The sequence below is a fragment of the Mercenaria mercenaria genome, chromosome 10 (genome assembly GCF_021730395.1).
Source record: "Mercenaria mercenaria strain notata chromosome 10, MADL_Memer_1, whole genome shotgun sequence".
Classification (NCBI taxonomy): domain Eukaryota; kingdom Metazoa; phylum Mollusca; class Bivalvia; order Venerida; family Veneridae; genus Mercenaria; species Mercenaria mercenaria.
In genome coordinates, this window is record NC_069370.1 from 18,342,373 (window position 1) to 18,359,112 (window position 16,740).

Below are 16,740 nucleotides of genomic sequence, written 5' to 3' on the forward strand. Positions count from 1 at the left end.
CTTCAAGTTCAATTTTTATCCAGGTTTGAAGAATATGACCCTCCAAAGGTATTTCATATTAAAAGAAGAACGAAAATACGGATATTTAACACTTTTCAGTGTATTTTAGTTTCATTGATATCCGTAGAAGTCTGCATAGTTGATAATTTTACTGGTATGCACGTTATCTTTCTAATATAAGCTTAAAATGTATATGTCGCGGGGCTCGTGTTTCCATGGTAACGCATTTTCTCTCATTTTTAAACAACTATGTATAAAAATAGGGGTTTTCGACGGCTTCAGTGCCATTATGTTAATGACCAACATGAAATATTTGGGAAATATTATTAGCAAAATACCAAGCACTTTACATGGTACCCTATTTTTCTTAAATTTTAAAGTAACCATGGCAACAGAGATGTTAAAAATAGCTTATATCTTGCTGTTTGTCGTAATTTCTTTTAAAAAAATATTGAATAAGATTATCTTTCTAGTTGATGTAGCTTTAAAACATATTATTTCTAACGTAGGTTACATTTTCGTGTTATTTGCATTTATTCAAACAAATTTCACAGCTTAGAATACGTACAGCAGTACCCATCGTCTGCCATTTTTCATGGAAAAATCGTTCAGCGTGCTGTTATTATTCTCATGGATATTTTTGAAATGAAAATAAAAAGCCGAAGCTGTGTTTCTTAAATAGACCAGTGTCAACGCTTTTGAATTTTACATTTAGATACATAGGTCACGGGCTTCGTTTCCATGGTAACATCAATTCAATTCAAGAAACCACAATTTTCTACTGAAATTTGAACAATTTTAGATCTTAGTTTTAGTATGTAAGTAACAAATTATCAATGGAACCTGAAAAACAGGTATTACAAATCAAACTGCTAGACTTTTTATTTGAAAATGGCCGTAACAAGTAACCTTTCACCCAACTATATTCCAAATAACATTGGTTGCCATCATCCATTTTCTTACATTCCGCATAACACTTCAATATAACTACATAAAAGTAGCAAAATATTGATTATTATTCAGAGCAAAAGACTCATAAAAAGTATTTCAGCAAATAATGGTTATTTGAAAATAGTTAAAATAAAGAAAATGTACAGAATTACGTACTTTTAAGATGAAAGCTATTAATTTTGCGCGGTAACTGACACGTAACGTCATGACGTCAATGACGTCATTTTAAGGCAACATTGTTTTGAAGCGTTTCTGCGGCAATTTATTCATTGTTTCTGCATTATTAAACCATAAAGCATCAGATCGAAGACAAGTTCATGATTTATTTTCAGAAGAATGAATATACAAACACATTTAGTTTGTCGTAAACGTCGTCGTAAATCGTCACGTTAGCTTCCGGTTGGACATGCGCACATACAAATATGAAGGTGACCTACCTCTTTAAATATAAGAACTGAATGCTATTTTTTTTTGTTAGACTCCCTATTCATTGTATATTCATCCATTTCTTGCCTACCTAGCGGGGAAAGTATACATTTGTCCGAGCACGCGCCGGGGATAGATATTCCTGTCTTTCCCTAGGGAAAAACCTTGTCTAAAATAGCGTGCACTAAGGTGACGTCACGTAGTACTATCGTGACGTCATAAATTTTAATATGAAATAAGGCAAAGCCTCAAAGCGAGCTCAAAGAAATCGGATTTAGCTAAAAATATTATGCATCATTTATTTGTCATAAAGAAACTATTCCCTTCTCACAAGAATTCAGGAGAACCTATTCACTTGAAGAAGTCTACATTTAGTGTCACCATACCTGAAACAGTGAATATCATACGTTGCAAAAATTATGGGAAGCCGGTGTCACGGTGACGTCATTGCCGCGTTCCCGTTTCTTTCTGCTTATTAATGACATTTTTTCCATTTTCTGGCCGATGCTTGATCTTTTAAATGAAAATAATATTTTTTTTCAAACAACTGGAAAGCATTCTTTCATTATTGTTGAGTGATGAATATTTTTTAGCAGTTGAATGAAGTTCTGTATTCACTCCGGAAAGAAGTACTTCCTGTGAGCACCTATCCGTTAGGGTGCGCTTTTTAAGAACTTCCGACGAAACTTTTCAAATCCATCACCAAGTGTGGAAGTATACTTGCGTTACCGTAAAGCTCGATTCTCGAGCAGGCCCTTCGGGCCTGCTCTTCGAGCTCGCTATAAATATTGTCAGGAAATACCCAAACCTATTTGTCTCCACGATCTATTTGGAACATGATAGGCAAGAAAAATGATCTAACATGTCTGCTTGTGTAAGATAGCTGTTTTCCCTACCCTCGGGACAGCATGGATAAAAAACCTCGCTAACGCTCGATTTTCCATTCCACACTGTCCCTCGGGTAGGGAAAACCCCGTCTTAAACAGGCAGGCATGTAAGATCCTTATAGTCTTTCCACTTTTCCTCATTACCCACCCTTTAATTGCCCCATACCCAGTTTTGAACTTGACATATAATTAAAATGTACTTGTTTTTGGATTTTGGAAGTTTGTTTGTTTGTTTGTTTTGGGTTTAACGCCGTTTTTCAACAGTATTTCAGTCATGTAACGGCGGGCAGTTAACCTAACCAGTGTTCCTGGATTCTGTACCAGTACGAACCTGTTCTCCGCAAGTAACTGCCAACTTCCCCACATGAATTATCAGAGGTGGAGGTAAATGATTTCAGACACAATGTCTTTTATCAAATCGTCACGGAGAACATACGCCCCGCCCGAGGATCGAACTCGCGACCCCGCGATCCGTAGACCAACGTTCTCCCTACTGAGCTAAGCGGGCGGGAAGAAGGCGTCTGCTATATTTTCTTGTTATAGTTTTTTGTTGCGGGTCTACTTTGCGATACATGGCTCTTTGACTGTGTTTAAGATGCTCTGAGCTTCCGGGAAATCTATCCTTGCCTTTTTTAAAAAAAAAAAATAACTACATATAAAAGCTCGTTGCGTGATTATCTGCCAAGAGCGACCATTATATTTTGATTTGTCAAATATTTCCATAAAGGCTAAAATGTTACTTTGGTGATTATCTACCTAGATTGGACATAGTATTTTGATTTGTCAAAAACATGGCCGCAAAATGTCATGTCCCCTAAAACAACGTTTCTTACAGAAAATTGTAAAGCCTATTTTGGTTTGGCAAACAAAAACATGGCAGCCCGGAATCGGACTAGGTTTCCCTAAAGGCTCTATGGGAAAATCCCGTCTGTATCTACTCGTCATTTTTCAAAGTAATTTAGCAAAAATGTTTCAATTGTAAAGCTCTGGTATAATAACTCTATTAAAAATGTTATTAAGCATAGTATTTTAAAAACTGCATTCACTTATTATAGTTTGAAGAATGGAAAAATTTATGGTTAAATGTTAATCATTGTGTTTAGTAATACAATGGATTTTCGGGTATAGTGGAAACAATCAAATACTGTAATAGGCGGATGTATTTCTTTCAAATCAAGCAATATGTCATTTTAGTTATTTTGTAGACTCTACGAAAGATTTTTTTATCAGTGTTTTGAAAAAATAAAATTGATTGTTATTTTATGATTTTACTATTATGTACAGAGATGAGACTATATTAAACTTGACTTTGACTTGAGTTGAGTTTAGATTTCACCAAGTTTGTTGTTTGTACTATTTCCGTGTTAATCACACGTGTATAGACAACAAAAGGGATAAGTACCAAGTCCTCAGAAACTTATAGAAATAAAATAGAATAAAGGCCTAACCTCTCCTAGGATTGATAAACTATACGCGCATGTAGAAAAGAGTGTGTGAGGATGTGTCCCCTTCCCGCTGGTGCGGGTACGGGGAACTCCCCCGGAAATGTTTTGAAATATCGACCCCGAATGAAACACTCTGGTCGATTTTGAGGAGGGCATGATTAGCTTTTGTGGAACTAAATGCTCAGATCAAATAATAGAGAGAAAAACATGTCTGTCTTGTGTACACATTGATTCATTATTTAATTTAATGGGTTTTTTTATGAATGTAATTCAGTATATTGTACCGATGAGTTCATGATTACTTTTGATATTGCGTCACATGCGACCATAAATCAGGTCACAGGTAAAGTCATAACGACATTGATTATCAATTATTGGCTCTTTGACGGAACTGCTCGTTTTGTCTTATTCAAAGTAATTCAAAGTAACGACTGCTGAAACTTTTATGATCTGAGTTTTACATTATTGTGTTTACTAATGGAAGAACGCATTATTTTCCGAGTACAAAATGGAATGGTCACTCAAAGATATGTCAGAACCATAAAGGGAGATAATAAGCAAAAGTTGTCAGGAGACAGTGCGCTCGAAAAATTCGATGCTGAGTAGCACTTTAGAGTATACCTAAATAAACAAAGACACCTCCTGTGGGACGAACGATTGAGGACTGTTTACACCAAATAGGAAGTAACTACTCAGTGTTACATGAGAAGTAGTGCAAAATGTAATTTCATGTTGTTGATGATGGTATTAAGCGGCATATAAGAAAGCGGCAGTTTTATTTATTTCTATTTATTTATTTATTGGTTTCGTTTTATTGCTTATCTGGAGATCATTGTGAATTTTCCAGGTTTTAGTTTTATTCATTGAGAAAATTTCTAAATACGTGTAATTGCTAAACAACGAATTTCACGTGAACATTTTCAGAGAGTGTTGTTTTTCAAAACATATTATTTTTCTTATATGTGACACATATCTCAATAATTATTTCCTTTTTGGTAAGAAAACATGTTATACTAACTGGAAATTATATGGTTTTCATATGATTGTCATACTCTGAAGTACTGAAAATGAGGGTTTAATTATTTATATCGTAAAGATTAAGGTCTTGTTTATTATAGTGTCACCCCTATTAAATGATATTTTCTAAGTTCAAAAGGGGCCATAATTCTTGCAAAACATTTTCAATATTCTGTGTAATGCTGTAAATATCTAACTTCTCAGAGTTCTTCGAATAGATGTATACATGTTTTAAGGTTTGTTTATAATTGTTACACAAATGCGGCATCTAATGTCCTAACTTAAAGTTTGTGAAATTTTGCCGGACAAACTTCATAATGCATAAGCACTCTGGTTAGTCACAATGGAAAATATAAATGTATTTTGAAGATGTCAGTAATTTTTGCTCTTTTATAATTAGACAGTTTACTTTTTAGACGCCCTTGTTTACGGGCATCTTTGTAAAATGGTCGAATATGAGCCAAAACAAGCCATTGTTCGTCGTCATCGTCATTATCATCATCGCTATCATCACCATCATCATCATCATTTATAATGATCTTGTCTTTCAGCATGACTGAAAATGAATAAACGATGTGCAGGTTTAAAATATCGTTTTTTCTTTAAGTTTCTTACTGCTTCTTAAAGTGCACATACATTTCAGAAGTTCTCAGAACAAATTCACATGTAGGGGAAAGAATTTTGGTAGAATTTTATAAACATATAACTTTTTATTATCAAGAAGGCTCAAATGTCAACATTGTAAAACTATCAGAATATATCATTATTACGGGGTTACACTTCTTTTGGCATTTATTAAGTGTAAGATCATGTGGATACTGGAAATTTTCACCGCATCGGTAAATGTACAGCTTAGTAGACTAACAGATAGCAATGTGGTAATAGGTTACTTAAAATGGAAAGATGTCCGATGTTCTAAATCACATCCGAATGAATCTCAAAGTTTTACACAGATATTTCTTTACCTTTAGATGTTCTATAGTCTGTCGGCTGTACTCGCAGAAGTATAACCATTTCAGAGCTGCGGTCCCCGGAGTGGATACTGGTTGAGACAAATCCCATTGAAGGTCATCAGATTTTTGGCCAGTACCATCCACCATACATCACTTCTGTCTTCGACCTGCAAATGACAGTTTGGATAATAAGTCTCTAAGCCTGCCTTTTTATTCAGCATCGCCTTCTAGTCTGATTCTAAAAGTGTTCAATTTTTATTTCTAAAAATGTGTGCAGGTTGCAGAAAAATCACCAAAATAGAAAGAAAAATATATATGTAGACATAAAGAGAGATAAAAGGAGAAAAAGTGACAACACGAACAATAAATGAAATAAAATGAAAACTTAATGAACAAATGAACAAAGATAAAAATCAAACCTTTTTCTACTTGTCCAGTCACGATATCACTTGTACGAAATTAATGTTAAAGGGAAGATTCTGCATGATACAGAAGACGCACCCAAATCCAGCAGCAAAATGTCAGATGTAAAGCACCCTTACACGGGACTCTTATCCCAATGTTAGTATTTTTAAGTGCAGGGTCGGAGGCTCGCATTCAATATTCCTGGTAAGACAGTGATACCCCTGGATAACTGCGTCCACTTTTGAAATCTATGTGTATATGTATGTAGTTATAAAAAGCAGATGCGAATATTTTGCTTCACCAGATCCATATACATGTATTCTGTGAGTCATAATTATTGGAGGCAAATTTAAACGAAGTAGAGCGTTTTCTGTAGCAAAATGACAGTAAGTGTTTATGACGCGTTTTTGAAATTTTCTAGTATTCGGGATGCGCTTCGAAAAACCCACTCCCTCGAGATAATTTCTTTTTGCCTATACAAGATGTCAGTTATAAGAATCTCGTCATTAAGAAGGTAATATTACTGTGATGGAAAGGTAAAAAGTGATTCATCATGAATAGTATGTAACTGCTTCATTCGACTGGACAGGGGCCTTCTTGGTAGCGTGGTAAAGGTCACTGACCTTTAACCCATTGCCACTCACTAATGCGGGTTAGAACCTCGCTCGAGGCTTGACTTCTCCATGTGAGACAGCCATCCAGCTGGCTAATGGAAGGTCGATGGCTCTACCCAGATGCCCAGTCTTTATGAAATAATGCACGGAGGATCCCCTTGGTTCTTTAAAAGCTGAAAACCCTTCATATGACATCATAAGTGAGTCGGTGTGACGATACCCTGTCCCAACACACACAAACACACACACGCACACACGCACACACACCCCCCCCCCCCCCCCACACACACAAACCATACGCCTGGATATGTCTGTGTGGCTCATTTGGATATCACTGGATAAATTTAGCATGAACTGAAGCTGAGTCGGCTTTGTATGAAAAATTAGCTCATTTTATTTTAGAAATTTAGCTTGAAATAATGATATTTCTTGATTTCTAATATTTAGCAAACTGGTCTCAAGACCACACTTTTTTGGAAACACTAGAAAGACATAAAGTATTAAGATTTATTTAATGCTGGACGAAATATGATGTAAATTACTGCAAATGAACAGGCTGGTGTACAGCAGATGGGTATTGGTTGTGCCAGTTTATGTTTGGGGAGAGGGGGGTATATATTCATAAATTTCCCTGACTTGACATATTCCCTGCTTCGACACTAAAATAGATATATTTGGTTGGTAAAGGTGGTTGTATGTTTCTCGTGCTTTGTTTTTCAATTATGAATGCTAAACAATGGTTTGCGGTGTCATCATTTGCGGTTTCATCATCAGCGAGTGACCCGTCTGTTTACCAGACATCAGTCTACATGTATAACGTCTGGTTTACATTTTCCCTCACGCAGATTCCATTGGGTTATTCCAGTTACAGAATACATTGTACATGACATTTGTTCTTGCATTGAAACGCATTGTATTTTTCTCTTTTTTTCAGAATTTAAGTGGAGAAAAGACAGATTTATTGTTCAAATATCAGCTAGGAAAGTTGCTTTGTAAGATTTTGTGTGTATTTTTGTTGGGTCTAACGTCGCACAAACACAATTATAGGTCATATGGCGACTTTCCAGCTTTGGTGGTGGTGGAAGACCCTAAGTGCCCTTCCGTGCATTATTTCATCACGAGCGGGTAGTGAAAAGAACCGCCGGTGTAATGAAGTATTTCGACCCCCATAGAATAACGACCCCCCGGTCATTATTCTATAGAAAATGTGACTCCTTTCCTGTAAAATATTGACTCCCCTTATAAAAAATGACTCCCTTTGAAAACTCTATAGAATAACGACCCCCCCCCCCCCCCCCCCCCCCCCCCCCCCCCCCCCACCACCCCCGGTCATTATTCTATAGAAAAACTGACCCCTCCAAGTAAAATACTGACTCCCTAAAGATGACTCCCTTCGAATCTCATAGAATAACGACCCCGGTTATTATTCTATAGAAAAAGTGACTCCTTCCATGTAAAATACTCACTGCCGAAATTACTACATTCGAACTCTCATACAATATCGATTCCCGGACATTATTCTATTTAAAAAAGTTACTCTTTCCGTGTAAAACACCGGCTCCTAAAAAGACTTTCGACGATAATATCTATTAAAAAGTGATCACCACCAAACCTAACGGACAATTTTACTAGATCTACAACTCTAATACCCTCCATTGCCAATACATTGTAGTTCTCATTTTGATTGTACTACTACTACTGGTGCCGCTACTTCTATTGCGATTACTACATGTACTTCTTCTTCTACTACTACTACTACTACTACTTCTACTACTACTACTACAACTGCTACTACTGATACTACTATACCTGCTTCCACTAATACGTCTTGTACATCTACCTCTTCTTCTACTGCTGCTGTTGTTGCTGTCACTTATTCCTCTGCTGCTGCTGCTGCTGCTACTGCAACTGCCACTACCACTGCCACTACTACTACTACTACTACTTTCTATTGTTGCCGCTACCGTACTTTACTACCACTGCTAAGTATTGCAACTTCTATTAATACTAAGTTCTATGCTGGCAGTTTCTTGTGCAGTTTTCTTCTGAAGAATTACTTCATACCGAAGTTTGCAGGGATTATTGACACTGGTGTGTTTTGTGAACGTATTGTGAATTGTTATTTTCCTGAAAAAAATGTATACACCAAGATACAGCGTCTAGAAATAGAATCCCTTTTCCCGTTGCGGAATGCTCTGATTTTTGTGTCAAGTGATGGTATCTGGGGCTAATGGTCAAACGGAAGGACGGACGGACAAGGGCAAATCTATATGCCCCCCTCCCTTGAGTGGGGGCATAAAATGCAGCAATTAGGCCTTAGATACATGAGTTATCACTAAATTTGACCAAATGACCGGGGTCGTTTTTTTTATGGGAGTCAATATTCTTCGTGAGGTTCAGTTTACTTCACGTGTGGGAGTCATAGTACTATGATCTGGAGGTCATAATACTATGACCGGGGGTCACTTTTTCTATAGAATAATGACCGGGGGGTCATTATTCTATGGGGCTCGAAATACTTCATTACACCGGCATTCCGTAAGCCAGCTCGGTAGATTCTTCGCATACAGAATTCAACGCCCAGAAAGTGAGCCTCAAACCTACATCAGTGAGAGACAAGTGATTTAAAGTCAGCGACCTTTACCAGTCGGCCACGGAGGCTATGCACATATCAAATATGTCACAACATATTTTTGCATGTTTACTTCTTTTTTATATTGAGTATAGAACAAATTTGTAAATTATAATATCATGAACAAATAAAATGACAGGTAAAATGTTACGGTGGCAGGGAAACAGTTTCGAATGATTGTCCCCGTCATTTAAAAAAAAAAATGGGTTTCTTTGTTCAAAATGTGTTAATGTAAATGTTTTTATTACTGAGATTTAATGCTTAAAGAAATCAGTGTGCAAGCATGTGACTATCAATAGCAGATGCGATCCTAAATCCATAAAATTTGTGAGTCAATGTAGGGATAATACTAGTTTTTTTGAGTATTAACGTCTGCAGAAGCCCGCGGGATTGTTTGTGACCGAGACCGAAGGTCGAGGTCACAAACATATCCCAAGGGCTTCTGCAGACGTTAATACACAAAACAAACGTGTATTGTCGCTATTCTTGCATAAAAAAAAAAACATTACACGACGACTTTATGTATTGTTTTCATATGTGATGACTTGACGATTCCGGTACATTTTTTATTTACCATTCTCTGTTGTTCTTGGAAACGCTAAACATGTTTTAAATATTCGTATCCAGGGCCCAGAAATAAACAACACTATCAAAAGCACATCCTGAAGGTTTTTAAACAATATTTTTATCTCTCGTTGTTACAAACATAAAATTACCAATAACTGTTCATATCACTTCACAATTTGGTGCACTCGAGCACAATTTCAAGAATAATAATTTTACATTCGAGTAATATTGAATACGGACACAGTTGGAGTACAGATGAGTACGAACGTAGTGTCAAGCTTCCAATCTGTTTATATAAATTCTTCGAGAAATTAGATAAAAACATACCGACTGATACTTACCAAAATTATAAATATGATTCCTAAAAACAAAGAATCGCACAGGTTACTCGCGATTCTTTAACATTCACAGTTGTCTACAAAATCTGAATCGACGTCGAGTTCTTAAAGATGAGTAAACAAGGGAAGAAACGAGTACGAACATTGTTGAGGGCAGCGCATTTGGCGTTAGTTACCGATACAGCAAAACATGCTGTGGTTTAGATTGCATCTTTTATGCTTTAAGAAGAGGTTTTTATGGAAGAAACAAGACGCAAATACCAGATGTCAATCTGCGCAGAAATACATTTACGTCCCTGGGAAAGCAGTTCAAAAATAAAAATCGGGTATTAACAGCACGTGAATTGCCTTGTTTGCACACGTTTTTTTCCCGTTAATACATGGGCGGATCCAGTGAAAAAAGTAGTTTTTATGCAAGAATATTTTTTTAGGCATTTGAATGGAGTGTGTTTTTGTAGCATAAAAAGGACTTAAAGTGTCTCTGGCCTGCTTTTTCTCCTAACTTGAATGCATTTCGTGACAGACATTTTGCTTGGCAGGACTTTGTTGAGCCGTATATGTAGAATATATAACACGTGTGGATATATCTGGATATCATTTGGATAACGTACCTGAAAGTTGATCAGAATTGATCCTTTAGACAATTCTAAAAGGAATGAACACTTAGCATTTTGCATTAGTTTAGTATGCGTTTGTTAAGTATTGATTTAATGTCTGGTGTTAGAATATTTTCAACAGTATTTAGTTTTGTTATGGTGAAAAAAGTAAAAATGGACATACTGAAGGATGAATAATATCAAAATATCATTTTATACCCCCGCTTCGAAACGGGACGTATTATGTGCGGCGGGCGGCGTACACTAACGTTGTCCGCTCTCTATCTTTAGTAGGTCTTATCCAACGTTACAATGTATCTTGGTAGCATATCTAGGCAAAGTTTGGTAGTCAGCAGGATTATCCCAGTGACTGTTATATCACGGCCCATAAATTACTAAAACTTGCAAAAACTGACAGTGTAAATTATTACTTTGGTTCACCAACCTTGTCACAATGTTTAGGAGCATAAAATCTTAGGTAAATTCGATAACCTGGTAGATACTCCAAGTCATGAGTTATAGCCCCTTAACACCAATATCGCAAAAGCGGCAGTGTCCCTCGTTAATCATATTCAGTCTTTATCAAACTTAGGCATAATGTTTATGTGCATGTTATATTGGCCAATTTCAGTAACAATAATTAATGTGTAAATGGTTTCCAATTTTGTACTTTCAAGGACGCCAGTAAAAAAAGCTGATGGATCTAATCGCTTTTTAATGCTTCTTTTAGAGACGAGTGGTATCTCATAAGACCTATGCAATAAAATAACATGCGTACAGGCTTGACGATACACAGGACTTTTCAATCTTTGATTACTGGACGTCTCGACAAATCAAACATGTTTAGAGGTTCGGTTACCGGACGCGTAGCCACGATGCGCATTGTCATATTTTTATGTTTTATGTATTTATATGTTTTAAATTCTAGACACATTTTCATAGCATATCCTTTCCATAGCCGTAACGTACTAAAACGTATTAGGCTCTGGTGGCCCTTTCACGCTTCCGTACAATCAACATTTAAAACACCAAACACATTTTGAAGATATTTCTTAAATGCGTAGGTTTGCAGCTCTCAAATACATGTACGAAAATATGTGACATCCGAGGCATATACTGACATTTTTAGACAACGTCAAAAAGGACCCTATGAACGATTTGACGAAGTTCCAAAAAATCTCCATACATTGTATACCCGTTACAGACCCCTGTGGGAATTGTGTTCTTTTCGGGGGGCAAATAATAATCTTAATATACAGATATATTTTCATGGCAATATAGGAACAAATGCTAAAGTTACTAAGGCTTGTAATACCGTATCCAGTTTTCACTTGCGTTGAGCCTTTTAAGCATGAGTTTTGTGACGCACTAAAACAATAATAAATAATGTAAGGGATTAATTGTATTCCAAATTGATAACGTTATCCAGCCCTTGGCACCCAAGCGATTAGGCAGAGAAACATCGGTAATTGTTCTTCACAGACTAAAATGTACTGTTCCATATTAAATATCAATGTACGTAAGGTAAGTCGAAAAACTCTGTTAACTGGGCTCCTGAACAGTGTAAGGACAACAAGCCCTTACGACGTCTACAAACAAATCAGTTTTATGATCAGGATGTCATTGTGAACCTATAGTGACGACCTTTCCACCAGTATATTACACTTGGCATTTGAATACAGATAACGATAGTAAAACGGCAGCAAAGTTTGATAAGAACGTGTCAAATGTCAGTTAGACAGATGTGCAAGAATCTTTTGTCATATTGACAGATGCTTGAATATCTAAGCAAGTAACTTGCAAAATACATGTCTACTCTGAACATTGTGACTGAACATAAGCTCCACTATTTCTATTTACCACATGTTTTAAATTCTAGACACATTTTCATAGCATATCCTTTCCATAGCCGTAACGTACTAAAACGTATTAGGCTCTGGTGACCCTTTCGCGCTTCCGTACAATCAACATTTAAAAAACCAAACAAATTTTGAAGATATTTCTTAAATGCGTAGGTTTGCAGCTCTCAAATACATGTATGAAAATATGTGACATCCGAGGCATATACTGACATTTTTAGACAACGTAAAAAAGGACCCAATGAACAATTTGACGAAGTTCCAAAAAATCTCCATACATTGTATACCCGTTACAGACCCCAGTGGGAATTGTGTTCTTTTCGGGGGCAAATAATAATCTAAATACACAGATATATTTTCATGGCAATATAGGAACTAATGCTAAAGTTACTAAGGCTTGTAATACCGTATCCAGTTTTCACTTGCGTTGAGCCTTTTAAGGATGAGTTTTGTGACGCACTGAAACAATAATAAATAATGTAAGGGATTAATTGTATTCCAAATTGATAACATTATCCAGCCCTTGGCACCCAAGCGATTAGGCAGAGAAACATCGGTAATTGTTCTTCACAGACTAAAATGTACTGTTCCATATTAAATATCAATGTACGTAAGGTAAGTCGAAAAACTCTGTTAACTGGGTTCCTGAATAGTGTAAGGACAACAAGCCCTTACGACGTCTACAAACAAATCAGTTTTATGATCAGGATGTCATTGTGAACCTTTAGTGACGGCCTTTCCACCAGTATATTACACTTGGCATTTGAATACAGAAAACGATAGTAAAACGGCAGCAAAGTTTGATAAGAACATTTCAAATATCAGTTAGACAGATGTGCAAGAATCTTTTGTCATGTTGACAGATGCTTGAGTATCTAAGCAAGTAACTTGCAAAATACATGTCTACTCTGAACATTGTGACTGAACATAAGCTCCACTATTTCTATTTACCACATGTTTTAAATTCTAGACACATTTTCATAGCATATCCTTTCCATAGCCGTAACGTACTAAAACGTATTAGGCTCTGGTGGCCCTTTTGCGCTTCCTTCCGTACAATCAACATTTAAAACACCAAACACATTTTGAAAATATTTCATAAATGTGTAGGTTTGCAGCTCTCAAATACATGTACGAAAATATGTGACATCCGAGTCATATGCTGACATTTTTAGACAACGTCGAAAAAGACCCTATGAACGATTTGACGAAGTTCCAAAAAATCTCCATACATTGTATACCCGTTACAGACCCCTGTGGGAATTGTGTTCTTTTAGTGGGGCAAATAATAATCTTAATACACAGATATATATTCATGGCAATATAGGAACGAATGCTAAAGTTAATAAGGCTTGTAATACCGTATCCAGTTTTCACTTGCGTTGAGCCTTTTAAGCATGAGTTTTGTGACGCACTAAAACAATAAAAAATTATGTAAGGGATTAATTGTATTCCAAATTGATAACGTTATCCAGCTCTTGGCACCCAAGCGATTAGGCAGAGAAACATCGGCAATTGTTCTTCACAGACTAAAATGCACTGTTCCATATTAAATATCAATGTACGTAAGGTAAGTCGAAAAACTCTGTTAACTGGGCTCCTGAACAGTGTAAGGACAACAAGCCCTTACAACGTGTACAAACAAATCAGTTTTATGATCAGGATGTCATTGTGAACTTATAGTGACGACCTTTCCACCAGTATATTACACTTGGAATTTGAATACAGATAACGATAGTAAAACGGCAGCAAAATTTGGTAAGAACGTGTCAAATGTCAGTTAGACAGATGTGCAAGAATCTTTTGTCATATTGACAGATGCTTGAATATCTAAGCAAGTAACTTGCAAAATACATGTCTACTATGAACATTGTGACTGAACATAAGCTCCACTATTTCTATTTACCACATGTACCGGAAGTATGGAAACCGATTCAAGCATTTTTAATATTACACTGCAATTAATTATACGCAAAAATCCCTTTTTCTGTTTATATTATTATAAATTATAAATTAAATGCAAAAAGATATGAAAACACCAATTTCTTCTATTCAGAAAACGTACCGGGCCATAATTTACTATTATTTAACATGATGTGGACTACGAGCACTAATGTGCATTTTATGTAGAAGGCATCATTGAAAAGAGCATACAATAAGCTTAACGAAGATGTCTTTGATTTGTCGCTAACTAAAAGAGAAAGACAAGGACTGCCTTGTATGAAAACGCGCCGTTAACTAATGATTGTTGTTGTGTTGTTGTTGTTGTTGTTTTGTTGGTTTTTTTGTTCGTGTCGGGGGTTGGTGTTTTGTTCTTTTGTAAATGATGGACATTTACCTTGTGAAATAGAAGTGACATTTTTTTCATTCGATTTTAAATACACTTACACAAAGTTACAATGTTATCTCGGTTCCTTTCAAAAACCGGCTGAATTCCATCATGGGTTCTAGATTTACTGCTCCTGAAAGGGGCAAAATTTTCTATATTTTCAGCCATATAGACGTTTCATTTATGTTTTGATTTGATGCAAACTTGCACAGAATGTTTATCTTGATGATCTCCTGGCCAAGTTCGAACTAGGTCATGTGGAGTCAAAAACTAGGTCACCAGGTCAAATCAAAGAAAAAGCCTGTTAATACCTAGAGGCCACATAAAATTATGCCCGTATCTTCATAAAAGTTGGTCAAAATGTTCTTCTTGACGAGTCCTAGGCAAAAACTAGGCCACTGTCACAAATCGAAGGAAGTGCTTGTTAACACTCTAGATTCCATATTTATGGCCCTATCTTCACGAACCTTGGTCAGAGAGTTTAACTTTAAGATTCCTATGCCAAGTTCAAATCTGGGTCATATAAGGCCAAAAATTATGTCACAATGTCAAATGAAAGGAAAAGCTTATTAACACTCTTGAGACCATATTTGTGACCCTATCTTCATTAAACTTTGCCAGAATGTTCATCTTGATGATTGCTAGGCCAAGTTCGAAACTAGGTCATGTGGGGTCAAAAACTAAGTGACCCGCTTGAATCAAAGGAAATGTGGAAATGTTTGTTAACACTCTAGAGGCCATATATTTAACCTTATCTTCATGAAACTTGGTTAGAATGTTTATCTTGATGATTTCTTTTTTTGCCAAGCTCGAAACTGGGTTATATAGGAACAAAAACTAGGTCACCGTTCAAATCAAAGGAACAGATTGTTAACGATGTAGAGGCCACATTTCCACATTTACGACCCTGTCTTCATGTAACTTGGTCAGAATGTTTATCTTGATGATTCCAAGGCCAAGTTTTATAGGTGAGCAATATAGGATCATCATTACCCTCTTGTAATTATAAAAGTTTTTCAGAGTCACAAAAGCTATTATTATTACCTAGTACATGATCTTTACACACTTTTTATATAATCCCCCTTGATTTGGTTAGAAAATTGAAAATGCTTCTAATTTAAAAAGCATTTTAACTAAAACCACCAAACCTCACATAATGATTATAAGAAGCACACGACCTTTGCTCACATATAGTATATTCTGCCTTTACTGGGGAAAGGCAGATTTCCCCCTCGATATAGTACAAAGTATGGATTTATGACTGTAATTAAGTAACTGAATGATGGATCATAATGAAACTTAATTTAATTGTCTAAAATACATGCTTTCGGACATTCTGACATTGGACCAACAATTTTGTCTATTGACCAGCAGGCAATTTAGTGTGTGTATAATAGTTCGGCTTAGAAGGTTTTGCATCTACCGTAATCATATTGAGAGGTCTGTGTTAAATTTTACACTTAAGTCAAGATTTTATTTGTAACACTCAGACATTGATACAAATAGAGGAGCAATATGATGATACATGACATACGATAACCAGATGACAACAACATACATAATATACTTAACTTTTTGTAAAATAGAATTTAATCTTCCTAAATAACACTATATATATATATATATATATATATATATATATATATATATATATATATATATAGATTAGATTTCGCACATAAAATGATGCGTCATTGATATGTATATGAGACAGATTTGAT